The 27479-nt window shown below is 41.5% G+C and overlaps 1 protein-coding gene across 1 annotated transcript in view; it reads left to right on the top strand.

Annotated features, from left to right (window-relative positions):
• Positions 1–27479, top strand: part of PTPN5 (protein tyrosine phosphatase, non-receptor type 5 (striatum-enriched)) — a 75381-nt gene that overhangs the window by 791 nt on the left and 47111 nt on the right. The gene's annotated exons all lie outside the window — the stretch shown is intronic.

Below are 27479 nucleotides of genomic sequence, written 5' to 3'. Positions count from 1 at the left end.
AGCGGTAGTCTGTAAACTTCAGTCAGGAAAGTATAAAATTATTTGAAATGGCAAAGGGGCGGACATTGCACAGTGGAAGCTGTTGATGGATGCAAAGCACAAACAAGATACTTGAAGGAAATTGTCCTTTCAAAAAATAACAAATAAATTATTTGTAGGAATTTTGTTAAAAATCAGTAAGTATTTTAGATTTTCTTTGTAATATGTGAGTTGTAAGTTACATTTTTCATGTCAAGCTCATAAGTATTTGACAGTGGAGTATTTGCACTGTGGGACCACATCAGCCTGTGATATCATTGCAAATGAGAGTCAAAAGAGGTATTAGCGTTGGCCTATTCTAAAATTGTGATTGAACTTACATTTAAATTGAAAATCTTTTAGAAAAGAGTATTTTTGTTGAGGAAATACAGTTTGGAATGTTTTTATTATCTTATTTCGTGTATACCTCCTTTTGGGTGTGGTTTTTTTTTCATAACGTACCTGTATTGTTTCTGACATTCTTAGAAGCAGAAACTTGAAACTTTCACATCCTGAAAGACTCAGTCAAAGCTTACAGAACCGTTTATGTCTGCTAGTATTAAGTTTGTGCATATCTTCTTTCGTTATGGAAACCACAGCATACTGCTTATGTTACCATTTAATTTATAGTTTAATTCTCTGCTGTTTTCACTTCTAAGAGGAGGCTTAGATTAAATTAGGTGATGAATTCATTTGGACAAATTATACCTCACTTTCAAAATGAGGCTGTCTCTCATTTTTTCCCTAATTCCGCACCCCAGAAAGTAGCAATCTTTGTGGTTTCTACCTTGAGAAACAAGCATTTCCTTTTTCTCTGCAGATAGTTGCTACTTCTCTTCAGTGGGAGAATGTACTCCGTAACACCAGTGATACCATGAGCCTCTAATGGTATCTTAGAGTTTGTTAGGAAATATAACTGCTGGTATTTTATAAAGATGCAGAGAGCTCTTCTAGATGTCATTGAATAACCAGTTTTGCATGGTGAGGGTATTAGTTCTGAACTGTGTCTTTCAGGTGCTATAAATAATAACTATTTTCATAATAGATGACTTGCGGTCTGTAAAAGCAGGTCATTCCAATTACTATCTTCTTTATCTTCCTGCTGCTTCACTGGCAGGAGATTTTTAGCAACCAACAGTGTTGCAGACTTTTCCTAGGTGGAGGTGAACACTTTATGAATGTGAGATAAGGAGCTTTGGATCTTTATGGAAGGCAGGATACAAAAAGCTGAGATGGGCTAAATCAACAATAATTAGTGCTTTTTTTTTTTTTGTCAGGGAGATATTTACCTTATTTCGGTCTTAAAGAAGGGTTGTTTTTGTAGCCCCATTCCTGCCTCCCACTGGTTTGCCAGGCCCATGTACTTTACTTCACATGTGTAGAATGACAGTTGTAAGTGAACAGTGATGGGATGGGGGCAGGAGGAGTTGAGAAGTTTCTTCCTTGAGGAAAGTATGGGGGAGCAGGACTGCCCTTTGAATGTACTCCCAGCTGGCCTGGAAAATCGTGTTGTTGCTTGCAGTCCAGGAGTTGCAGGTTGACAGCTGTCGTGTGCAGAAGCTTTTTCACACAGCCGCTCTGGAGACCTGTGCTTACAATTCCGCTGTTGATAGCTACCTACTCAAAAGGCAGGCAGCTGGATCTCCCTGGACACAGTCTGTGTGTTTCTCAATCAGTAATGAAATTTTGCATCTCATAGGGGTGTCTTGGACTTGACCAAAATTTGGGCTATTTACAGGCATGTACTCCCTTAAAACAGTAAGGAAGGCAGAAGGTTGCAGCCTGCTAGAGAATACTTATGGGTCTGGAGTTTTATTTTTCTCCATTCTTACAAGATTTGGGTCATACTGTTCAGGTCAGGACACTTAGAAGCAAGGTAGGCATCTTTCTTCAGCCTCTTGTTTTTCCAGAAGCGTTCCCTTGGATACATGATACCACTCTGGAATTTACTGTCAGTTCACTGAATTACGCTTACCTGGTTGGTGGGGTTTTGGTTTGGTTTTTTTTTTTTGGGGGGGGGGGGGGCAGGGAGGGGGGGGGGGGGTTTGTTTGGGGTGTTTTTGGTTTTGTTTTTTTTTTTTGGGGGGGGGGAGGGCAGGGAGGTGGTGGTGGTGTTTGTTTGGGGTTTTTTTTTAATACAGGTAAATAAAATACACATAAAATTTTTTCTAGCATCATCCAGAGATTCTGCGGAAGGGAGTCCATTTTGTTCATCAGTCAGTACTTTTTTTCCCTGATGTTTTTGCGGACTCCTTTTTACTTTTAGGAACAGAGATTTGCTGCTTCCTTCCTGTACCTTGACTTGTTGCATATAGCTAGAGTTGTTTATTTTCTTTTCCACAGCCTCTTCCATTTGATACTCCAACAGCGTCTGTTCCCTAATTTTCAGTCTGCTAACAGTGCGTGGTACCAGCCTGGGGCTTGGCCGTTGCTGTCGCCTTCAGGAGCAGAGCCTCCCTTGCCAGTACAGATCACTGCCACTGTTCCATTACACTGACTGAAGCGCTTACTCCTTACGTTTGAGAATAGCAAGCCAGAGAGGTGGAATAATTTAAGTAGTTGGCTTGTTTCAGTCCTCTTCTAAACATGGAAATTGGAGCCTGCAAACATGCATAAGATGAAACATTGGCACAGGCGTGATCGTTTCTGTGGAACTGCAGATGTGTCTAGTTTGTTATGAAGCTGCTGAAAGCTTCGTGAATTATTGTACCAAATCCTTTGACTAAAAAGCTTGTAATGGCTATTTTATTCTGCAGGTGATTGCTACTGCACTTCAGAGCCCATTTAGAATGGTCACATAATTAAAATAGTTAACATTTTTCTTTAAATAAGTGGGGGTCTTCTCACATACTTACATGATGTCTAACTTGCACTGACATCCAGGAGGCGCTGAGTGCCCAATGCTGTGTATTTTAGCCTATTATTTATTGTCTTAAACCATGTTTTCATAACCTTAATTGCTCTGTTCTTTATGGTAAATTACTGCGAGTGCAACTTTCTCCGTGTGATATATGGAGAATCTCTAGTTTCTTAATTCAGTATTTTTTCCCTGAAGTAGGCACTGCCATTTGTTCTTAACTTTTATTTCTTTTAAGCTTTAAGCATCATTTGCAACAGCGTATGTCCTGAATTTTTTAGGACGAAACATTGTCTTTGTCCCTTTGAATTTCCTGTGTGCTCTCCGGCACCCCAACTCCTCAAACTCCTGATTTGGAACACTGTAGATCTTGCTGCTGAATATAGTTTTGGCCATTTGCCACAGTTCTGCATGTTGCCAGTGGGCAGCAGATCACAAATGTGAGATTCAGTGCTCTAAAATTTTGTAGTGTTGCTAGATAATGAGAGAACCAGCAATTAAGCAACAATATGTTTTATCTGCAGTGTATTCTGTGCAGCAGAACATCAGTTTTCAGACTGTTATCCTTGAGTGGATTAGATTACGTTACATTAGCTTGCATTAGATTAAATTGAGAACTGTTGCTTTGTGTTAGTCCTGGGCATGACTTCAGTGTTACGTAAAGGTTCTTTAACACAAAAATTTGTGCCAGTGCTAAGCTAATGATTTGCGCACAGTGCTGGTTCCTGTATTTGGACAGACAAGAGCGTTACCTGCATACTCAGGATTTAGAAAAAGATTCTTTTCTGCTTGACAAACTTGCTTGAAAGTCCAGTCCTGCTAATGCTGTCTCAGTCTTTACTGTGTTATGTCACAGCCTACTGGCATTTATCTGGTGGCCTGGAATTTGTAAAGCTGTGCCTATGAGATTGCTGATTATGCTGGGAAAAGGCAGTCCAAAACTAGTGGAATAGCATCTGCGGTCATCTGGGAATTTGCTTTATTAAAGCATCCCACTTACTGCCTTGGTTGTTGATACTGAACAGAAGTAGAAATTGAGAGGAGATGTGTAAGCTGATAGGCTGTCCTTGAAACCGGACATTTATTCCAGTTTGGAATATAGAGTCTCCTATCTGTGTCTACAAGCTTTTCTTCCTTCATTTTTTCAGTCAATATCACTCTCTGCTGCTCTGTGCATGGCTCTCATCCTTTCCATCTGTCTGTCACCTCTCCAGCCCACATGTCATCTCCTCTATTTCTCTTTTAAGGAATAGAGCTCACAAGGAGCCAAGTAACCTTTGCCACAAAGGCTTCAAACCAAGCAAGTGCAGACTACCCTCTTTGTCCATTACATCCTCTTAGATTAGCAACTTCTGTTTGATATTGTCCAAGTATGAAAGAAGCAGCTTTTCTCTGGAAGCTATAGAATCACTTCTTTGTAAGGGACTTTATCATGGACCAAAATGAGCTGATGGCCACCACTACAGGACACACAAAAGAATCGTTTGCTTCTGGTTTTTGTTCCTTTTTTTTGCAACTGATTGCTATGGACATCATGCTCTGTGATTCTGAGAACACAGCGGGTATTTGGGACTATTATCCTGAAACCGATTATTGGTCCTGGAAGATGCCGCATTAATCCATTCAGCTGCTTCTAGGCCATTTCCTGAAATATTGCATCTACCTGCTCATGATTGCTGACATTCTTCGTCAGTGGCTGCATGATTTTAGGAGCTGATGCTTCCTAAGTTACCAGAGCTGGAGATGAACGGAAATCTGAGATCCTGCTAACGTGTGCTAGTCATAGTGATTTACATGGTATTGATCTTTTGACCTAGAGAAGCATTTCTTTTTTCTTGTTGTACGAGAACTGGTCTCAGATCTTCTCAGATCGGTGTAAATTGTAAAGCTTCTCTGCTGTGCTAGTCTCTTATTGAATCATTTTGGAGCTGTTAATGATGATAATTCTGAATACTTAAGCCATTTTGTTTGAGGATTCCTAAACCTTTTTCTGGCAGACTGTTTCTCAGTAACGCTGGTTGATGTGGGGAGTGGCTTTGGGGAAGCAAAGGGGATGGTAAGGCAGAAGAAGCTGTTTCTCCTTTGTGTCTTTTGTCTGCAGTGATGCCATGAAAAGCAGGGGCTGGCAAGGGAGAGAGAATGATTTTTTTCTCTCCCCCTCTGCATATGCCAGGCATTTGCATTGGCAAATATGATGCAGAAGTAGAGCCCCATCTACTGATGCTTCCCTTTGTGTGAGATAGATAGTCTCTTAAAGAAGGGGCCTTACATAAATGACTTTGACCTGCGTTTCTGCGTGTATGACATATCATATCTGTGGGTGTACTGTTAGCTGCTGCACAGAAAAGGAAAGGCAAGAAATGCAATCAGTGCTAGAGCTGGAGAAACTAAGCACCCCCTTCAGTTGTAGGCAGGTCGTTATTTCTAAGCAAGGTTTAGTATCTTCACAAAACTTGGTCCAGGCTACCCCAAAATGAAGGTCTTCATGTTGAACTTCATGGCAGAAATCTCCCGGATGGTGGAGGGAACAAGATCAGAATACGTGGTGATGGCTTGCAGGTTGTGGAATTTCAAGGCCTGTCCACACAAGCATAGGTATTTTTTCCGTCTGAAAGGATCCTGATACTCTGCTGGAGGGCAAAAGCGGCTATTCTGTTTTGCCTTGAAGTGGTGTCTAGGGAGAGGAAAACAGTATTGGCAGCAGCTTCTTTAGCTTTGAGTGTTATGTGTGTATGCTCCCTAGAGAACTCATTAATTTTTAATGAGTTTTTGTGGCAGCAGTAGGCTGAATGCATACAGCAGTGATACTCTGATGGTTTGATGTGCTGTGTTCATCCTTTTGGGATAACCGGTTCCACTCCCTTCAGTGATGTGTGGCACCCAAGATCAGTGGGGCAGTTTAACCCGAGAAGGTGCTTATTTTGCAAACAGAAAGGTGCTGTTTGGTGGAAGCAAGAAAACTGTTACCATTCTAGAGCATTGACTCCTCTGATCAAATCCTTCTTAAGATTGACTTACCGTGCTAGTAAAATCAGCCTGTTTGTAGAAAGGAGTTATGCAAGAAGGTCAGGCTCACCATGGTTTATGTTAGGGAGACAACAGTTTGTGAAAGAAAGGCTCTGAGTTAGTGTGATTTCTAATCAGTAATTGCTAGTCAGGATGAGTATCTTGATTACTGACTTACAGGGTCTTAGTGTTGTGAATGGATAAGCTTTTCAAAGCTGGGTACGTTCAGGGCGGCTATATTTCATGGACGTGTATGTATGGCCCTGTTGTAGAGAAATACTTCATAAAGTTCAGTAGAATTGAGACAATACTGCCTCACTGTGGGAAGTCTTACATCAGACAGGATGGGTTGCTTCTGAGTCCTGACCTAGGACCTGAGGTGTTCCCTCTAAGAAAAGTCATTACAGACTGCCACTGCCTTTAGAGCTACACCCTGGACTCTAGAAGAAACACGCTGTTTTTCACATGGGTAGGTGCTTTGAAGGGGTGTAATCAATGCTGAGGCTGAGCTGGCAAAGCCCAAGCAGGGGAGGCTGTGGCATGGCCTGGGTCCCAACGCTTATTTTGCTGTCACCTGGACACACAGCCACAATGCATTGGGCAGGATGAAAGCAGCCCCCACTGCATGGGACTGGGGTTCACAAGTGGGTCAGACCTGGCTGCACTCAAGGCCTGAGGCACTCTGAAGGTCATCCTCGCGCACATGCACCTCTGTGGAGGTTACAGAAATACTGAACGGGATGAAGTGTGGTAACATAGGCCATTTTAGAGGCACTAGTGCCTAGACCTCAGGACAATGAAGAGTGGAAGCAGTCAACAGATGGACCTCCATTTGGTGTGGAAACCATTTTCTGGCTTGACTTTGACCTTACCATCCTTACTTTAGTACTGAGACCACTTGCTGCAAACTTGGGCGGTCATGAAGTGCCTCTGTCTGCTCTGCCCATTCTCTTAACATTGTCTAATGCTGATTACTCTCCCCACTTACTGCAGTCCTTTTCCAAGGAGAAGTCAGAGGCATGCACTCTGCTCCAGCTCACGGGGTTGGAAGCTGTAGGAGCTTAGAATTTGATACCGTATATTTTCTCATTAGATAAACAATGCCAAGGTACTGTGAAATACACCACATGTAAACATCAAGGGGAGAGTAATGCTCCATCTAGTGCAAAGTATATTCTCTGCATAAGGGTTTTATATATACTGTATATTTCATCATGTTTGGAAGTTTATAGTGCTTATCTTCCTGACCTTGGACTGTAGCATCATCAGCCCCGTGATGAAAGCAGGATCAAGCTCCCTAAACTAAGAATACAGAGCAAGTGCATATAGACTGCGATCCAGACCCCAGAAACCGCTACGTGCTTTGACACCCATTGATACAAATGAGTTCTTAGGCACTGGTAATCGCTCATACTTTGGGGAGATGCTAACCACCCATATGTCCCACTGAGATTAGAGTCAAGGGCATTTACTACCTCCAAGATTCAGCCTTAAATGCCTGCCAAAATGTTCTCTGCTTTTGGAATTTGAAATGGTTCCAAGATTGTGGGGATTTTTTTGGTTTGGTTTTTTATATTAAAACATGAAATCAAAATCTATCCTGATACCATGTTTCAGTAAGATTAAGGATTGTTTTGCTAACATGTAATTAAGGATTTGTAATGTAACTGCTGACACAACCTTAACTAGCCTATTGCAAATGTGGCACTATTCATTAAGGACTCTCTGGGGTGTGGTATGCTCCTTGGTGGAAATGTAATGGCAGTTTGCAAAATGGCATCCACTTCGGGTTTAGTCTTATCTCTTGCTACTATACAAATCAATTTTGATTCTGATAACGTGAGATTATGTTCTACTTTGATGCTGTACGTTAGGCAGGAGGGTGAGTCAGCTGGGGAGATCCTGGAGAAATGGTATAGATTGCTTTGTGTCCAGTTAGTCTTCTGGAAATTAAGCAGGATATTCACTCCCAGCCCTCAGTAACCTGTTGAATTTGTATGTCACCACCAATGTTGGTAAAGCTTAGTTAAGTTTGGAAAAAGCAGCTGAGGTTTATGTGTAATTCTAGCTTTATTTCTGCCCAGTGATTTTTATGGAGGTTGAATTAAGCGTTATAGGGTGCTGCGGGATTTACTTAGTTCTTGGCACAACTGGAGGCTAGATTATTTTGCTTAATCTCAGAGGAGCATTGAATTACTTTTAATTGTGGGATGCCACAATATTCTCTTACAGGTTATCCATATAATATCACTGTGTAATAACTTTTGAAACAACTTCATGTACAGACATTCATTCTGGAATAGCTATTCTTAAAATACTCCTCATATTACACTGTGACATAACTTGTATCTGTAGACAAGTTTATGGAAGTTTAATAGTTTTGGGGAGGTCTAATTGCAAAAATCAAACTGGCCTATGCAGTAGAAATTCTTTTGTGTAGAATTGCTTAGCTACAATGTCATTGTTTATAAAAATCAGCATTTATTTAGCTATTGTATACTACCTTTCAAAGCTTGCCACCGTAAAATTTACTGTATTGTTTTCAAGTTGTTCATTGCCAAATGATGACCTACATTCTTTTGAGCATTCTACTGTGGGTTGACTGACTTGCAGATGTACATGACTTACGCTGTTTGAACTCTACAAATGCTGGGAACCTGAAAATTTGGGCTACTTTTACTCCTACCATATGCTCTTCTAGTATGATGCTTGCTTAGAAGCTGATCGAGCTGTTTTGATGGAGACTCAATGCTGAGAGTTCATGAATCCACAGTAATATTTAGTGTCAAAACAGCCTTCAGAGCGATATTGCGCATGAGAGCAGAAAAGAGTATTCCAAAACAAAATACAGCTCTGTAACGTCCTCGTGAATGCATGAAGACTGTGCTCTGAGCCTGCTGGATCATCCTGAGTAACCCTATCAACCCCACTTATGGCATGAAACAAAGGAACAGCAAGCAGATTCTGGGCTCCTTTAGATAGCCAGTTCCTGCAAAGGATAAAACTGCTTCAGGCAGTTAGGATCTGCAGTGTGAACATAATCGACAGTGGAATGGGAGTAGGAATACGTCTAATTTTTTCAAAGTCAGGCTGATATGGGGAGATTTATTGTTTGCTTAGAAAAAATCCCCATGTGAATGAGTTTGATGGAAGTTCTTAATGTGAGCTTAAACCATCTAGTAAAAGTGGCTCTAAGTATCTCTCCGTAATGTTTCCACGGACCGTTTAACAAGTTCTCTGGACATACGTTGAATTCAGAATTCCAGCGCTTGCATTTGTATGTTGCCTGTTACCTGTTTCTGCTGTTATGGCCTGTACCCTGGCTTGCCGAGAAGCGTACAAACATTTCCTTACCCGAATCAATGAAGAATTTAGTGAGCAATGTGCACTGCTTGGGTTGAGATCCATGGGGTTGGGAAGGATCATTATATAATTTTAATCTAGTGGTTAGCTTAAGAGGTAAAGGAAGGGGACAGTGATAGCTGTGTAGAATGGGGATGCAGAGCTGAGTAGAGTTGGTAGAAAGGTGAAGGGCTGTGTGGAGGACAATAACTCCCTTTTCTTACCAACTTTCTTTGATGCAGCTGCAGTGTGTATCCCATGGGGCAATCCTAATGGCCAGGAGGCATTTACCCCCTCTTAGAAAGATGACCTTGAAAGACTTAGATGGATTTTATTAGGGTTGTGAGCCTGGTCTCAAAACTGTGCACTCTGTGGATCTGGTATTCTTAATACTCATAAGAGTCCTAGGCAGAAGAGTTTTACAGTGTCCTAGGCAGTGTAATTTTGATGCTTGCTGTTGTGCTTTGTGAAATCCAGTGAGAGGGGATTTATCCTTACTGCCCAGAGACTGAAAGCCAAGGAGGATATTGTGACCACTTGTAGTGGCTGGCTCTGTAGCAGGGTTTTGTCTGTTATGTGGGAGGCTTAAGTTTCATCAGAGCGGAGAATTTAATTTCCTCATTTCACTGAGGTTGGATTTTTACAGAAATGTAACTCTGTGTACCTTGCAGAATCTGCAAGAGAGCAGAGCTGATGTGTTGAGACAGATCTCCCACACGGCTGTGGAAACTAATGCACAAATTCGGAGTAGCTGGGTGTAAATCTGAAGTAACCATCACGGAGATTGATGTTCTCTCTAGGAGTTAATCTAGATTTACATCAGGGTAACTGTGACCAGAATCTCTCAGGATTCATCTTTGTTAGACTTTAGTAGCTCACTAAATTAATTGCTAATTAACTTAAGATGGTTGATTATTGTGGATACTTCCCACATACTTCTTCCAGCTTACCGTTGTAGAATTTAAGGACAGAGCTCCAGCAGATCAGATCAGATCTACCTGTTCTGAACTCCTGCTTGTCAAAAGCTGTTCCCTTCAGCTAGGTACTAACGCACTGAGCGCAGTAAACAGATATTACACCAAATCACTGCAGTCCTTGGGAATCCAAACTTGTGGACATCTGGGGCAAAATCAGAAGAGACATGGCAGCCTGTATTGCTGAAGGCACTTAAAATAAGGAGGGGGTTAGAAGAGGTCCTGCAAGGCAGTCCCAGGCTGCCCTTGATGGCTGTTTCTGTGGTGGAGTAGGGCAGCATAAGACTTCTCGACATAAATGCAGTAGTCAGGTTCACTGCTGAAATATCTAAGCAACTGTGTGAGTTACTGCCCCTCAAGCACTTCTCCCCCTGTGTGTCAGAGAGCAACTGAATTGGTACTTCATTAATTCTGTGCAAGACAGGTTGTGACTTGAAGTATCTCATGGTAAAATGCTAATTTGCAGCATCCAGAGCCATTGGGACGGGAAATGGTCGGAGTCACTCCTGCATCTGACAACACTGAGCCACCTGGAAATTCTGCCTCCCTCCCTTCCTCTTCAGATTTCATCATCAATGTTACATGAAAAAGGCACATCTTTTTTGTATGGTTTAAATGAAATTGGTGTACCAGAAGGATGGCATCCATGTGATCCTGCTGTAGTCTGTGCAAGGAGGTCTTATGACAGCCTTACTTGAAAACTAAATTCAGGTTCTGCTTCAGCTTCCTCCGGAACGGAAGCAGAGAAGTTAAAGCAAGCTAACGGAGGACCCCTGATGCCCTTGAAGGTAGTAAAATGATCCGTGTCAGGATTGAAAGCAATACTAAATTAGGCTTCTGTTCAGTAAAAGGTCCTTATTCTTAAAATAAACACTTTGTTAGGTCCCACCAAAAAATGAGTCTAAGCAGCATGAATCTAGAAGTGACCCTTACCTTCACAGACCTAGTTAAAAACCTCCCAGTCCCTAGGCTTCACTTTGAACTGCTCAGTCTCCTAACAGCTTGTAGTTTGAATTGGGAAGGCCTGGTCATACTGAACACAATAGATGGGTGATCATCTTTCTTGCCTACATAAGAAAGTAAAGGCATTGTGCCAAGCAAATATGCGCATTAGATGACTAACAGAGCTCCCACACTGTCAGTGTAGGCAGGGAATATGCAATGCAGCCACATATGTGTCTCAAAACCATACCGAATGATTTTATTCTTAATGTTTAGTTTTGGTTTTAAATAGGAGTTCAGATCCTTGAGCAGGATGTTTATTTCTATGCATAGAAAGCAATATTGGTCATAGTTTTTAATATACGATTAAGTTTTTAAAACTAGTGGCTGATGTATCTATTGAGTGACATCAGAATTTCAAGTAATGCTATAAATGTTCACTGTGATAGCTCTGCATATTATATGTAATTATCTGACTTTACCTTCTTTTTTTTAATGTCACAAACTAAACAAGGTTTTTTGCAGTAGGAATGTTGTTAGGAAGTTTGGTATTTAACTTCCCTGATTGATGTTTTATCTCTCTTGGATAAAATGGGTGTGTAGTTCACAAAAATTACTATGCTGTCACAAAGGAGTTGAATTCCATTTGATACCTGCGTAGCCAGAGCTTTTAAATATACATGCAGATACTACTGAGCCAAACAGCCAGGGGAGCTCTGTAAATCCCTGTAAGCAGAGTGCAGTTCAACTTTGCATTCAGCCTAGCAGTGAGTGAGCTTCCACTGAAGGGGTCCTCTTTTCAGTCCTCCAGTGATGACTAATCTACCCCCCAAATTAATTAGTTCTCCATCAATTCTGCAAGCGGTGGCAGCAGCCCGGTTGCTGCATAGATAGATAAGATAGATGGATATGATGCAATAGAGGAGAGAAGAGGATCGAACAAACCCCTTTTTCTGCAGCAGAATAAAGTTAGGTCATCTTAAATGCAGCGTGAAACTAATCCTTAAGTGTTTGGATGAGTCTCATGTAAATTCCCCCCAAAATACTAAGGAACTACTGAGCTAAGAACTCTGCAAACACGGGATGGCATACAGTCTTTTGAGCTGAATCTCAAGGAATGAAGACAATGGAAACCAAGGACAGAATCCCAAACCAAGGTACAGTTCTGTGGCCTGACAACCAGGTGATCAAGTATTCACTAGACAGATGTTGTTCCCAGAGCAAATTTTTTTTCCAGATTTACCATGCTTTTCACTGGCTTATCTCATAAGCATATGTAATTTCAGAAAGCAGACTTCCAGAGTGCAGGCAGAGAAAGGCAGAAGTCTTCAGACTCTTTCCAGGACTCTTTTTCATTGACAGTGGCAGAATCTGTCAATACCCTGAATGACGTTCTACCTCATGACAAACTAATTTCTAGGAGTTTGAGAGGGAACACAGGTGTATTTCCCTTACAGAACTATTTCAGTAGCCTGTGTAACATGGATTGGTCTGTTTTTCCTCTGTTTTAAACACCTGTTTCTTCTTTCTTGATCTGTCTGAAAGTTGGTGCCTAGATCCCTCATCTTGGTTACTTTTAACCAGCAAAAATTGCTGTTATGTGGACTAGCAATTACAAGGGGTTGTGTGGAGTGATTGGTGTGAGTCGTCAGACAATCTGCGTTATATAAACTGTGCTTTCCTCTCAGCTGGTTAATTAAACTTGGTTTTCAGATCCCAAGACAGAAACCACTTATGTGCACACTTTATTTTAATAACATGTTTCTGTTCCTCTGCCCCAGGAGACTTGACCCTGTCTTTAGAGTTGTCCATTCTTAAAACGGAGAAAAGGAAAGTGCGTGGCTCTGTGTAGTCCCTTTGCAAGCAAATACTTGTCTGATTTGGGGTTGTACATGGAATGAGGGAACATCTTACACCGCAACATCGCTACAGATTGCCTGAATGATGTGTTCTTCGGAATAGATTCTTTGTTATTCCCAGAACAGGAAACAGTGAACAGTAGCAATAAACCGTTTTATTGTTTTGTGTTCTACCCTCTGGATTTGTGTTCCCGTTCTGGGATTATGATGATCCTGCACGTTAAACTGCTTTGGTGCTCTGTCAGTGCCAGGGTATGCATCCAGGTAATTGTGTGCACAATTTTTGCTTGTGTCTGGGCAGACTGTGCCAGTGTTTCCAGCAAAAATGAATCTGGTAGCTTAAAACCATGGGGATTTGCTCATACAAAGCACAAAATAAAGTCACCCTTCCATGAAGTAGTCTGAATGTGCTGCAGAGTACTTGCTGTGAGAAGTTCTGCAATTGCTTATCAGTCCTCTGTGACACATCCTCTAGAGGTTTCACACAGAGCAAAAGGAAGTGCTGAAATGGTCTCTTAACTCGGAGCTTGATTTTGCTGATACTTACGTGCATGAGTAAGTCCTTCTGTGACTAGTTTCAGCTGCTCATGTCAGTATAAGGAAGGACACAAGTGTTCAGAAGTAAGGTCTTTACTGTTTAAGGTGACTGGCTTTCTGTAAAACTATTCTGCCTTCAAGATTTTCCTCACAGTCACGGGCACCTGGCAGCATATTTCTTCTACATCATTGTAGAGTAGGTGTAAAGTGCTACCAAATCCGAATATTGTTTTCACATCAGTTTTGCACTGATAATAACTGCAAGATGTAAGGTAGTTGAGAATAAGGCTGTACGTGTTTTCAGAGACAGGAATGATTCCTAACTGTCCTTACTGTAGTGGTGGTGTCTTCGGATCATTTACGTGCTGTCAGAGAGACAGAAGGGTGGAGCATGTTAGGCAATAGATGGGCTTACTTCCTTCAGCAGTTTAAAATTACGCTTGCGCAGGTTTCACTCTGGGGAAGCAGAGGAGGAATGGTTGAATTTAGAGGCAGTGTGGAGCCTGGCAAGGCAGACTACAACAGTTGCATGTAACTTAAGAAGAGGTAACTATTGCTAGAAGCTGCAAAGACCTGGAGATACAGGCCTTTGCCTACAGGTTCAGCATTAATTCTGACTCGTTTGGCCTCTCTGGAAATGTTGTGATCCCAAGTTTCCTGCACAGCAGCGTGTGTAAAGAAAACGCTTTCATGCCAGCCTTTCAGTAATGTGGTGGACTGCAGGCACTAAGGAAGGTCAGAGAACAGCATTTGGGGCTGCTGTCCTTGCAAACAGCTTTATGTTAAGAACTAAGATGTGTGATCAAGTTACCTTGAGTCAGCTGAAGCACAGTAACTCTGTGTACACGTTCTTAGTCTGCTTTTGCAAAGGCACTAATCAATTCTTGCTTGAGTTTTAGCAATCCTGCCTTCTGTTTGTGTTAGACTGAAAGCATGCAGAGGCAATTACTTCCGCTTAACAGAAGTAATAACTTCATATACTGGAACCTGTTCAGATACCTGAGCCCTTTGTGTCAAGACAAGGTAGTATAATTACAGAGAGCTGCAAAGAGGCATATCATCTCTTATTAGACCGTTGGATGTAGTTTGGGGATAAAATTTGGCCTTCAGTTGTGAGTTGAGAGGCACCAATTCCTTTCTTCCAAGGACAATCAGTTATGAAATCCAGTTACTTCTTGTTTGTACACCTCATGGATGTGCTGCTGGAGTGGAATGAGTGCATTGTGAAACCTGTTCCTTGGGAGCTGTTGCACGCAGCTGGTGATTACGTCATTGACAGAAGTTTCAGAGTGTGAGAAGGAAACAAAGGGACGTTGTTCTTGTATCTAAAAGAAACTGATAAAGTAAAAGGGAGGCAGTCTTGCAGACAAGAAGAGAAACCAGAAGGTAATTAAAAGAGAGAAGAAACCAGATAACAGGCCATAAAACCTTGAATGTGTCAAACTGGGGTTGATTAGGGTAGATGGGTCTTTGGGAGCAGCACTGCGCTTGCTTAATAGGCTGTTGAATATTACTTTCTCCTCCTAGGGGAGGCATAAGTCCGAGTTAGAGACATGCGATGCATGATGTTGCATGATCTAATGTTACCTGTAACATGTAATAGGCGTGACGGGTAAGTCTGTAACTCTTGGAGTACCCAGCCAATGGGGAAACAAGGGAGGGATCTTTCGGCCTTTGCTTTGGCAATTCATGCCTACTAACCTAGACACCCGCTCTTGCAAGAACATAGTAAAACTAAGTGCTTCATTGTGGAGTCTGACCTGAGTCTCTTTGGCGAGACTTTTGCTCGTTTCTCACAAGAGGAGCGGAGGACTGTCTTTTTTTTTTGTGCTTGTTAGTTGTTTTGAATGGCACCTGCTCTGTACAAGAAGGTTGACTCCCCTTGGGACTTCCCTGCAAGACACCTTTTCTGTGTTTTAGCTTTGACTAAAGAAAATACATCAGGAAACAACTTTAATAAAAACATCTAGCTGAAAATAATTGGTTGTCATCTTTTCCTGCGAGGGAGGGAGAGGTGTTTCCACGTGGCTATACAAGTATAAATACCATCTGTATGCTTTATGCCCGATTTTTCTAGTTTTAAGAATAACTTTTGGATTATGTTTTGATGCACACTGTGTACACAGTATTTCTTATTCTTGGACCTACGTAGTTCCTTCATATTGTGTTTGTATTACAAGCGAGAGACACAGCGCGTATCCAGGCCTTTACAGCACGTTACCTCCCTTGACTTGGCAGTCCCTTGTCCTGGGTAGCAGAGGATTGGTTAATGCTAAGATGGCTATATTGGTTGAGGTGACTTTTTGAGGAGTGCCTCACACTCTGCTCTGCTGACTTGCCTTTACCAGGATGCTGTCATCTTGTATACTGGTGTCTTCTGAAAACGTGACTTGCTTTTGAAGACATTTTTCTTTAATGTGGAGATGTGCTTATCTAGATGCAGTGGTCACCTCATGTCCCCGTGTCAGCGGTGAAGTCTGGATATCTAGGTGGTCTTTGATTTATTAGCCTGTTCAGAACTGGAAAGATATTTCTGTTGAAATGAACTCTGTGATTTCAAGAGGACCTTTGTTGGAGAGGGAACTTTCAGGATTTAGGCCTTCTTTGTTTTTCAGGCAACTTCTTGGTTTGCTTTGTGATGCAAAGTGTGCTGGCATCATAGGAGTTGTACTGGTTTCTGTGGGCTTGGCATGAGCTGTGAATGAACTGGTCTGATGGTCACAGTGCGAGGTGCTTTAGAAGTAGGTGACAAATCATATAAGCCTTGGAGGCACAGCACTTTATAGGCTGGACAACGAATGAATCTCTGGCCCTTCCCTTGGCAAAATATGAAAAGAAGGGAAAAAGTCTTTGTGGTTCGTTAGAGGTGAATTTCTTTCTACATGTCCATGTTTTTACCCATGTTTTGGCTCTGCTTTTAATGGCATGTTGGACACAGTCTCTGAGGCTGTGATGGTCTGTTTCCCAAATTAGGTATTCACTTAGCTCCGCTGTGGTAGGTATGACACATTCAACAGGCCTTCACAAATAATGAGGGTTTCTGTCTTGTAGTCACAGACCTTAAAGCACTCTCTGAGATTTTAATGAGTTGGCCATTATGATTTCAGCAGAAGACTTTTTTCCAGGTGGAAAAAAGGAATGGCTCCTAAGGAGCTTAGTTTATGGATCACTCCCTTAAATACTAAAAGACTTTATGGTACATACCGTTTGGATACCTGGAAGGCTTCAGGTAGATCTCAGTTCCTGTATGCAGGCAGTAAGCAAAAGCAAGTGGATTGATAACACAGTAACATGTTTCATCTCTTCTCCATGCTTCACCTCGCAGATTAGTGGCTTGGTATTTCCTTTATGGATAAACATCACATCATGGTGTTTTAGAATTTCTTTTCAAGAAAAATTATATGTAAAAGCCCTGAATGATTCTTGGTCATCCGATAGTGTTAAAGCTTAGATTTTCCACTTATTTTCTAGGATTTTAGTGCGTAAAGGATGTAAATGATAATCCCAGAGGACCATCTATCCTGGAGCAGACATTGAAACCGAGCTGCTATGTGACTGAAAGGACTGAGTGCATGTCACATGGTAAGTAAGACAAGGAAGATAGATACATCATACTGTCACTTCAGTGACAAAAAAATACAGAAATACAGTCATGGACTTTTTCAGAACTTGTCCTAATCTTCTTGGAGACTGAAAGGAACAAAACAAAAGGGGTGGGGGAAAAAAAATTCATTGCAGTTTGTAGATGTTTTGAAAAGCTGTGTTACGAGCGAAGGTACTTTTTGTAACGTCTTTTTGTAGTGCAGTATATATTTTAATCTAGCTGTGGTTCTCACATCATGCAAGGAATCCATTTTGCCTCCGTTACCTATTGGATGTCTATGAAGTTCAATTTCACTAGGATTTCTAAGAGGCCTAAAGGATTGAGTCTTTGACTCCTTAAAGTTCATTGGAAGGTCTTTTTAAATCCAGTCCATAGCTGCCTCAAATATGTTTTTTGTTTATTTGTGGTAAGCAGTAAGTAAGTTTGTTTAATCATTGAGGAAGTAGGTATGTCAAGTCATTCTGGGATTGGTTCTAAGCATATTCTGTCTCTTACCAGAAAGTATTTCCTGTCTGCACAATACAGGCTCTTAGATACTGGACTCTGGACTTTCAATCATGCATCTGGTGTAGATAAACCTTTTTTCTTTTTGTTGTTTAGCTGATCTATTCACCTTCTGGTTCCAGCCTAAGTATGCCTTAATGCTGCACTGGACCAGCCTTTCATACTGTCCTGCAGGTATAGATGTCCTGCAGACTGTTGCAGTCTGTGGTGGTTCTTACAGTGTGGAAGGCAGTTCGGCTGATGTGGGGCTGCCTTTGGAATCAACTCCACTCTGTGAGGGGGGCCCAGCTTATGGAAAGAGCAGACTGAAGGCCGTGATTAGGGAGCATCTGGGGGGCAAAAACATGTTCTGTGTGCAGACAAGCTGTGAGGTGAATGGAGTTGATTTCACATGCTGAATGCTTCACTTCTGGAAAGCCTTTTATGAGCTGTGACCTTTTATTACTTATGTAAGAATCCTGAGAAACTTCAGGTAACCTACAGATGCTTCTCCTGGGTGTTAACATTTTCTTTACAGATTAGATAGAAGTGGTCAGCTTTGGCCAGCTGATAGTCAATGCTTGCCATCATTTGATGGCAGAAAGGATGTGCTTTCTTTTCTATAAGTCGGAGAATCATGCTAGTGTTCTTTACAGCCTTTGTGTTGTAAAGTCTTCTCTAGACTCTTTGAGGCCAATGTTAATAACACTGGTGTTTCTGGCCTAGATTTTACTTTGAGGTGGTGTGTAGGTGTGCCAAATAATTGGAAGTGTCATTATGTTAGGACATGTACGTGCAGTAAATGGCAAACAGTCACTATTTGGCTCAGAGCACTTACTCTTGATAAGTAAAACCATGATATTGTATGTTACCTGATCATTTGTGGCCATAGACTATATTAATTTCAAAGCAAGATATAAATGCGATTCCGCTGGTTACACAAAACAGTGAATTCAGAAATCACTGCAGAGGTTATGAAATTTATCTCTGCACTGAAATTTGTAGTAAAATGTAGTTAAAAGTAGGGAGTTAAACCTTGAGTGAATTTGATCCATCCACCAACATGGAAACCACACATAGATCCTGTTTTTAACTGGGTAGTTCCAGTATATGATTCTTACAGATACTGAGTACATTCAGAGGTCTTCGTATTTCATTTCCTATTTCCTGCTCACCAATCTGACTGCTTTGGGGGGAAATTTGTGACTGGTTCGGTAATGCTTTTTTTTTACCCTTGTGTTTTCACTTAGGCTTTGACAGTGCCCTAAGAGAAGCGTTCCCCTCTTCATTTGCTCCTCATCTCCACTGAATTCTGCTTGGCAAAAATATCTTGTGTTCATGCACATAGCCTGCAGGTTTTTTGTCAAAAAGATCGTTAATTCAGCAGTGATACTGACTTACTCTTTATATGTGGGCAATATAGAGGGAAGTTTTTCAAACAGTTTTGTTTTTATTGCAGAATAAGTCGTGGGTAGTTCTGCTTTGCAGAAAAGCTTAGCCTGAGAAAACCTGATGTGGGAGGGGAGAAAGAAGAGATTGACAATCATTTATCATGTGATATCGAAGTGAATTAGTTCTAGCAAAAAAACCTTATGGTAAAGCTTTCCAGCTGAATGTGAGCTGAAGGTCATGCACTTGCCTTTGTATTACCATCATAGTGTCAGCTTGGGAGCATTGGCGAAGAAAGCCTGTAGGTACAGGCTGCCTCTGACCAGTGTGCTTGTCAAGAGGTGCCCTAGAATGGCCTCAGTCTGAGGTGGTTGAATAGACTGGTTTTGACACAAGAGGCGAAGACCATTACGAAGTATCAATGATACTAATTCGATTGAAGGTTCAGGAAATGGTGCATGAAATCCAAGTACATGCCTTTAAAGTTGATGGAAGATGCTCCAGTAAACGTTTGAAGTCAAAGTCGTTGTCTAGGCATTGTCTCAGGACTGTAGACGGGCCCTTGTTTCAGATTTGGCTAAGAAAAACCATTCTGTTCAGCTGTCACAAACACACTAATAAACTTCAATATTGCAAAAAATACTGTAGAGAATGTGGCTACAGGCTTCCAGTGCCTGAGTTGAGCAATCAATAAAACACATAGAAAGAAAATATTGTTTATTTCATTGCAGGGCATGCGAGCTAATGAGAAACTTCCACTGCATTGCTTGGTTAGGGTGGGTTGGAGGGCAAACATTAAACCAGTGTTCACTTTCAAATTCTGAAAAATGCCTTGGGAAACTGTTAGGATGTGTTTGTGCCAGCCAGTGAAAAGGGATGGTGAAACCATAAAAATGATGGATGAGAATGACGAGTGGCCATTTTAAGTAACCAGAAGGCTATTTATTTCACAGAACTGCCTCATGTTATATTTTGCATGTGCTTGTATCTAATGTAGTGCATGAAGCAAAAAGAATGCAGAGTGAAATAAAACTAGGTGGTGCTCCTGGAGGTTTGAAAAGTTTTACTGTAGCTATGTGACATAGCCATGAGCTGCTGTGGTGCGGGTGGAAAACAGGGTGGAGAGAAAAGAGGTCGCATGAGTCTGTGGGGATGAGCAAAATTAATGTGCTATTTTTGAAGGAGTGTGTACTTGGGTTGACATTTTGAAGTTGAAGTCTTTCAGTTAAAACTCTGTTAAAGCAGGTTTCTTCTGCAGCATGTACACAAAACTCTGTAGAAAATGAAACTGATGAAAATTCCATTCCATCTCTGAGAAGCACCTGAGAATCATGAAGATGATGAAAACAAGGCAGTTTGCAGTGCCAAGGTGCACTGCACCTCCTGGCACCCTGATTTCAACAGAGAGTTAAATTAAAAATCACTCTGTTCTTTTTGACAAGTATCTCTTTGGTAAATTATCATGTGCAGTTTTAGTTCTGTGGTCCTTACTGCTTTAGTGCAGTTTCTTTCAGGATTACATAATCCAGTTTGCCTTCAAGGCACTTTTAAGAAAGGTGTTGGCTATCTGCAAAAATGAGAGTAATTGTTGTTTCCTGTGGGCCAGACTGTAATCCCTGCTTCATCTGAAGTTACACAAATAATCCCGATGACTTCGGAGAGATTTCTTACCAAAAAAAAAAAAAAAACCCAAAACCAAGAGTGAAGAAGTGAATAAAGAAGCTCTGTGTGTTTTATACTGCTTCTGTCTGAGAAATAAAATAGAGCAACATGCTCTCAGTGGAAAGAATGCTTCTCTGGGGAATTAGTGGAAGGAAGAAGAGGTTGTTTTCTTTACTTGAAGGTTTGATAAATACAAGTTTAGAGCCTGTTCATTTAACATTGAGCTTTCATTCCGTGGACATGTATTTATAAACAGTAGTCAGCATTTCTGGTGAATACTCAATTCAGAGATTTGTGCTTGTAAAATGTTTGTATAGTAACATGAGCAGTTTGGCTAACTATATGTGGAATGCAAATAGAACTATGAAAAAAAGCCACTCTGGCATGAAAAATCCCACCCATTTTCTTGTAAGGTTGTCTTCCTGTTCCGTTACAAACCGTGAAGAAGTGGCATTCACAGCACACTAGGTAAAAATGAAAATTGCAACAACCAGGAGAATCAGAAGAAACGTAACCATGGCTTAGCGTTTACCAGTGGATTAAAAACGTGGGTGACTACTATTTACTATGTGTTCTATTATGTGGGTAACGGGTAGATATAGCAAAATTTTTTCTTTGTTAAGATCTTAAAGGATAAGCAATGACTTGGATGGTAGTGTTCGGAAGACGTTTTTTGGTGGGTGTACCTTTAGGAAGGGCTGGACAAGTTCTTAGGCGTTTTTCTTAATTTTTCTTGTTCCTTTCTCAAGCTGGATGGGTGGCAAGTGAGTTGACTTGGTTCACTTTCCATCTTCTATCATATGCATAAAAAAAACCTCTTACGAAATAAGGGGTATAACTGGTAAACTGGCATTCGTAACTTGCAGAGACTTGAACCCGTTGAGGCTGTCCCCTATCGTATGCTTATTCCTGTGCACCCCATTAGTCCGGCACAGCAGTTGCAATATCAGGTGTATCTTTTTGTTTAATACTGAAGGTAATACTCAGTTATTCCGAGTGGGATTTTATGAGGCATTTAAGGAAACCAGTTATATGTTTTTTCTGCTGAAGCTGCAGTGGAAGTTGTAATCATTTGGTCACCTTTCAGTTATCCTGCATGAAAACGCAGCAGAATCTATTTGCTGGTATGTCCCTGGATCTCTGTCTAAGTGGCTTTCTAGGTCACCATGGAGATGTTGCCATTCATCATGTCACTGTATCGAGAAATCTGAAGCTGACTGGTCCTTCCGAGTGCTGGCAGTTTGGTGTTGGTGGAGTAGACATTTTCAAATTATAAACTGCTACAAACCTTTAACTTGAATTTCAGCTGATGTGGCCTGCTGGGCCTTTTGGATTAGAGCATACAGATTTCTGCAGGCAGCGGTGTGTAGTGGTGTGTGTTGTCATCTTCAGCCTAGCAGCACAAGATATTCCCGGGCTGATCTAGTACGGTGCTTTGGTGTGGAGCTCCAGCTTGTGAACTGGGTTTCCACAGCGAGGTATTCTAAGCACTACGCTGCTGCTTCCTCTGCAGCTGTGAGTTTTTTCCGTGATTTTCACATCTGTACATCTGTTCTCCTCCAGGTGCGTACCACCCTGCCTCTTTCTTTCCAAGATAAAATCTGTGTTTCCAGTTGCAGTGACAGAATGATTTGGGTTTTTCTTTCCAAGTTGGTAAGATGAAGCTGCCTCTTGTTTGCTTGGTAGTTCTGTACTGTGCTTGCATCGAAAAAATAAGCAAATGAAGTGGAACACACCTGAGTTTGGGCTCACTTATTTCTGTTTGTTTGACCGCATCAATTTTTTTCTTTGGTTTCAGTCTTTGCACCGTAATACAGGAATGTCACTTGAAAAGGTTAAAGATACATCAAGAATCTTGAGCATATCTTGACAGGACTTTGAGGCATACTTAATATGGTATGACTCAGGAGTGCTAGCAGAAGTAGGCAGCTGTACTTCAAAGATGGATCACAGAGTTTGTTTTTTAAAATGGTTTCTGGCAGTCCCTAGGAAGATTTGGATCCTAAGTCCAAGGTAAAATACATTCTACTGTGTCTCTGCTACTATACAAGCAGTAAAATAATATCTCTGGGCTATCACCGTCCTCCAGGTACCATTCAGGACTGTTTTGTTGGTCCTTCTTTCACCATTCATATTAGGACAGTCTTCCTCTCTGTATGTAACTCTCCCACCTTTTAAGGTTGACCTTCAACAACAGGGACTTTCACAGGAGATAAATCTGATCATGTGCTTTATCTGTGTGGAGTGAGAGCTGGGTGGTGTCATCTTGTGGTCTTTTTTCCTAGTTTCTCATGAAGGAAATGTGGACATACAGACCTGAGGAGAGCAACAGCAAACTCCAGTTACAGCTCTGCTAAGAATGGTCGTAGTGGGGAAGAATCACGGTTGTAGCTCGTTCCTTCTGTGCAGTTAGAGGTAGCAGCCTATGCACATATACCATGACAAAAGACAGGTGGGGCATGGTGGGATATTCCCTGAAATGGCATTGCTTGACCTGGCACGTCTGCCTGTAAGGCCATGTTCCACCCCTGTGGGAGCTGACAGAATGGAGCTTGTGTTAAGCCCTGCCTGTTAGTGCTTCCCCACATGAGACCTTTTCGGGTTTTGTGCAGATGCAAATGTCATAAATGTTGCTGTGGTTTAAGGCTTGGAATGCTGGGCTGTCCCCACACTGCCCAGTTTGTAGTATTTGATGTTCTTACAACTGCACCTGTGTTTTCTTAATTACGAGTGACAAATAGACACGAATTGGTGCGCTGTATTCGCAGACACACAATTAAAGGAAGCAGAAGCATATGGTAGGCAGCAGATTGCAAAGCATGCCAGTCTCAGTTCCAACAGCCACTGTGCAGTATTGTGGCATTGTCTTTCAGTGTGAATAGGCTCCGTATTTTTAAGCCACTTTTGAAAATGGAACTCAGGCTCACCTTTTGAAAAACGATTAAAATTGTTTCAACAGAACTAGGGTCCTATCTGTCTGGATTGGGGATTCTGAAAATTTCTCTAGGCGTTATGAGATTCTGGCCCTTTGATGCCCTGAATCCTTCAGGGAGGATGTACCCACCATCATGCTTTCCACTAGAAAAATGAATCAAAATCAATGTCTGATTTCTGCTGCTTGCCTTTGGAAAATTGCGTGAAGAGCTCACTGTGGCAATTGGGAAATGACAATCACAGAAAAGTTTAACTAGATTTTTTCCTGCTTCAGAGTTTAGAGCAACGTATTCCAGAGGAGAGGGAGGGAAGACTCTCTACCCTAACTCTGAGGTTACTTAACCCCTAAGAGGAAGGAAGTTTTCAGTGTACTGCACTTATTGCATATGCTGCCTTGTTTGATTTGAGCTACTGCCAGATGCTGTTTTTAGTCTCCACTCAGTCCTTCTGCCAGTCTTTCACACTCCTCCTCCTCCTGTGGGCTTCTCTTCTAGGGCCTTCTATTTGTTTTCCTTCTTTCATCTCATCTCTCGTCAGGCATTCTCATTTCCATTATTCTTAAACGTATTCACACGTTTTTTTGTCATCTATATCTTATTCTTTGTTTGTTCCTAGCTTAATTTTCATCTTTTATGATACCTGATCAGAGTGGTTTTGTACGGCCTGGTTTAGTGTTGTAGAGCAGGCACTTTAGAGGTCAAAATTACCAAAGGGAGTGATTCGGGGATGTGGGATCCAAAACGGTGCAGTGTTTTGCATTGTGCACATTGTTACGTAGCAAATTTTATGCATGCCTTATGGTCACTGTTTAGGTTGGTGGACTAACTGATTGATTAATGGACAAAGTAATCGCATGACTACATGCTGAAGATCAGCCTGGTAAATACGGTAGCCGTTCTTGAGAAAAGAACCTTGCTGACATTTATTTGTCTGCTACAGTCTTTGCTTTAGCTGAAGCAAGCCACCCTTTGGAATTCCAGTGTCTCTTGCTACAGTATCTCAAGTCTGTACTGCTTTTGGAAATGATGCTTTCTAGACCTCTGCCTTACCAGTTTGCACATTAAGGTTTCGTGCTTTCCTTATGCCTGCTGGTGACATCTCTGTCACCATGGGGAAAATGCAAGAACCTTCAATGAGAAAAGTATTTCACGAAGGATAGCATTAAGAAGAGAGTAGGAGGGGAATACCATCCCCAAGAATTAGAGATTTTGATGATGAAATATTTTCTTCATTGTATCACAGTTCTCTCTCAGAAAAGAAAGTCTTGGGAACCTGAGACTTGCTTTATTTTTATACATCTGCTTATATCTTTCCACCTACTCATGATCTGTGATCTTTGTTATATCTGAATCTGTTCTGCATGCCCACAGGGAGAAGCTCTTAGAGGAAAGAGAAGGGATTACAAGGACTGAGAAGTTTGCAAAGCTGTTGGAGAGCAGACGTTGAGCATGTTCAACTGTCCAAAAGCAGCAAGGAGAAGTCTCCCAACCCTGCTGCCAAAGAGGAGTTGTCAAAGCAGAGGTGATCGTAGCATGGTCTCACCTCAGTAGATTTCCAGCTGCAGTGTGTTGCACTAGGGAGTAGGGTTGAATGCCGCCTGGGAGTTCCCCATGGCTATGTTGCCAAAAAAAGAGCCATATTCAAACATACTATTGAAGGAAAGAGCAGGAAGGGGAGTCTGTGTTGGTGAATCTTCCTTAGGAGCATTCGGAGTGGCACTGACGAGCATAAGCTCTCAGATCTAGTGGAGAAAGGGGAGATTCTAGCACTCCATGAGAATAGCTTTTGGGAGGACAGAAGAGGAGTTGAATAAATATTGACATGTTTGACTTTTCTGGGGTGCATTTTAGCAACATCTGTCAAACTTCCTTTAAAAATACCACAGCTTTCCTTTAAAAATGTCCACAGCTATGGCTTAACTGTGGATATTTTCCATACTTATTTCTCAGCTCAAGGAACTAGCATTTTAATTTCACAAACAAATCCACCAGCTTATTAGATTCATCTACCTGCTCATGGAAATGGAAACCCAGTAGACTGAGTTTGTTCCCATGTGCTTTGCCTTCATAGCTTTCTGGTTGTCCTCCAAGCTTTACATAGTCTATTCTATTCAGGTTTTGTGTGTTGCACTGTACTCTATATAATTTCATCCCTGAAATTGCACCCACCGCTATAGTACATGCTGGCACTGGGTTGTTAGACTATTCTCACCACGGGATGTGAATGCCTCTTCACCATAATCTGTTGGGCTTCTTGTGTGCTGCACCCCGTGCTGTGGTAGCAAGCTGCCTGGGTGTTACTGTAGTGTGGTTCTTTGCACCTACCAAAGAGCATGAACACTTATCAGGTGCCCTTAATAACATGAATCTGGCATTGCTTTGTTTTCAACTTAGCCCTTTAGTTAAAGAATGTTATTTAAAAGAAAAAAGCAATTTTACCTAAAAGTAAATGGCCAAATGGAATTTTATTTAGTCCCGACAATAGAGGCCATTTGCTGTTGATGATTGCCATCATGGCACGCTTTAAGTGAGAACAAACATACTACCCCCCTCCAATACACACAGGCCTTTTTTTCCTAACAGATTTATTCATTAAGCATATGTTCAAAGACTACAGCTATTACCACTTCTAAATAGAACCGTTTTTTCATTGCTTTTCATAGACACAATGCCACAGTGTTATGAAAACCCCATTAACGTTCCAGATTTAATTAACTAAAACATATTCTATTAAAACTCCTTTTTGCTCCAGCAGTTGTTTGAGAATAGGCAGATAAATACTGGATGTTGGAGACTGACCTTTGAACGACAGTCTGAAGTTGCGTCTTTGCAAAGTCTTTAGCAGCTTGAATGCTTCTGTACTCAGGTTAAAAAGGTCTCTTACTTCTGAGCCCAGGTAGAGGAGGGGAGGTGGTTAGGCTGCAAGGCTTGGTCCCAGCTTCTTGCACAGGCAGCATTTCTGCTGAAATAAGTAGAAGTTTCTCTGACCAATTTTGCAGGCTTTCAGCAAGAGGGATGGCACTCCTGAAAGACACTAAATGCCTTCCATCTTCTATGCCTTCTGGGGAGACAAAGTTAAATACAGAAAGCTTTTTCAGAATAGGTCATTTTTCTTTCTGTCATGTTCACGTAGGGGCTTTCAAAATAGCCCCTTTTAGCACTCTGTGTGCTCACTGGTAATGGCAGGTTCTCAGTGTCCTTTGTCAGGACATCGAAGAGCCTGTGGTGTTTTCTACAGGGGAAAACACTTGTGTAGCAGCTCTTAGGTGAAGCTTCCTTTGTTCTTGAGGTTTTTCTGTGTGCTACTAAAGCGCTATTCCTATTGGATGTGGGGATGGATTTGGTGATGCTCTGCCTTTTCAGTTAGTTGGTAAGACCATTTCGACATCTGCAGAGATGAAAGGGTGGACTGTAATGTTATAATTAGCAAGTCCTACTTTGGGGGGATATTTCCTTGATTCATCTTTTATCTTTTGTGTCTCTGCACAGCATATCTGAAATAGATCATAGTGCTTCTGTCTGGGCCGTGCCTAAAACCAGAGCTCACTCTTGTCCATCCCAGTGTTATGAATGCTATCTTCAGGAAGAAGGGCCAAGAGAGTGTGTTGCAAATAGTCGTCACTGGGAGTTGAAGTGTGCAAGGAAAAAAAAGTCTTCTAGTAGAATCTGGCCACTGTGGAGGAAGATGGAGGTTGGATGGGTTTGGAAGCACTGGAGTAGTCCTTAGAAGCTAAGAATGAGATTTACAAGATTACTCAGTGTAGGTTTAACATCTTCATTTTGAAGTCAAGTGCATACTTTAGTGTGGGAAGGGACTCGGTGAGGCATTTGGCATCTCTTGTTAATGCAGATGAAGTGTTTTGGATATCACAG

The sequence above is a fragment of the Buceros rhinoceros genome, unplaced genomic scaffold (genome assembly GCF_000710305.1).
Source record: "Buceros rhinoceros silvestris isolate BGI_N320 unplaced genomic scaffold, ASM71030v1 scaffold12662, whole genome shotgun sequence".
Classification (NCBI taxonomy): domain Eukaryota; kingdom Metazoa; phylum Chordata; class Aves; order Bucerotiformes; family Bucerotidae; genus Buceros; species Buceros rhinoceros.
This window is presented reverse-complemented; position numbering and strand designations above follow the sequence as displayed.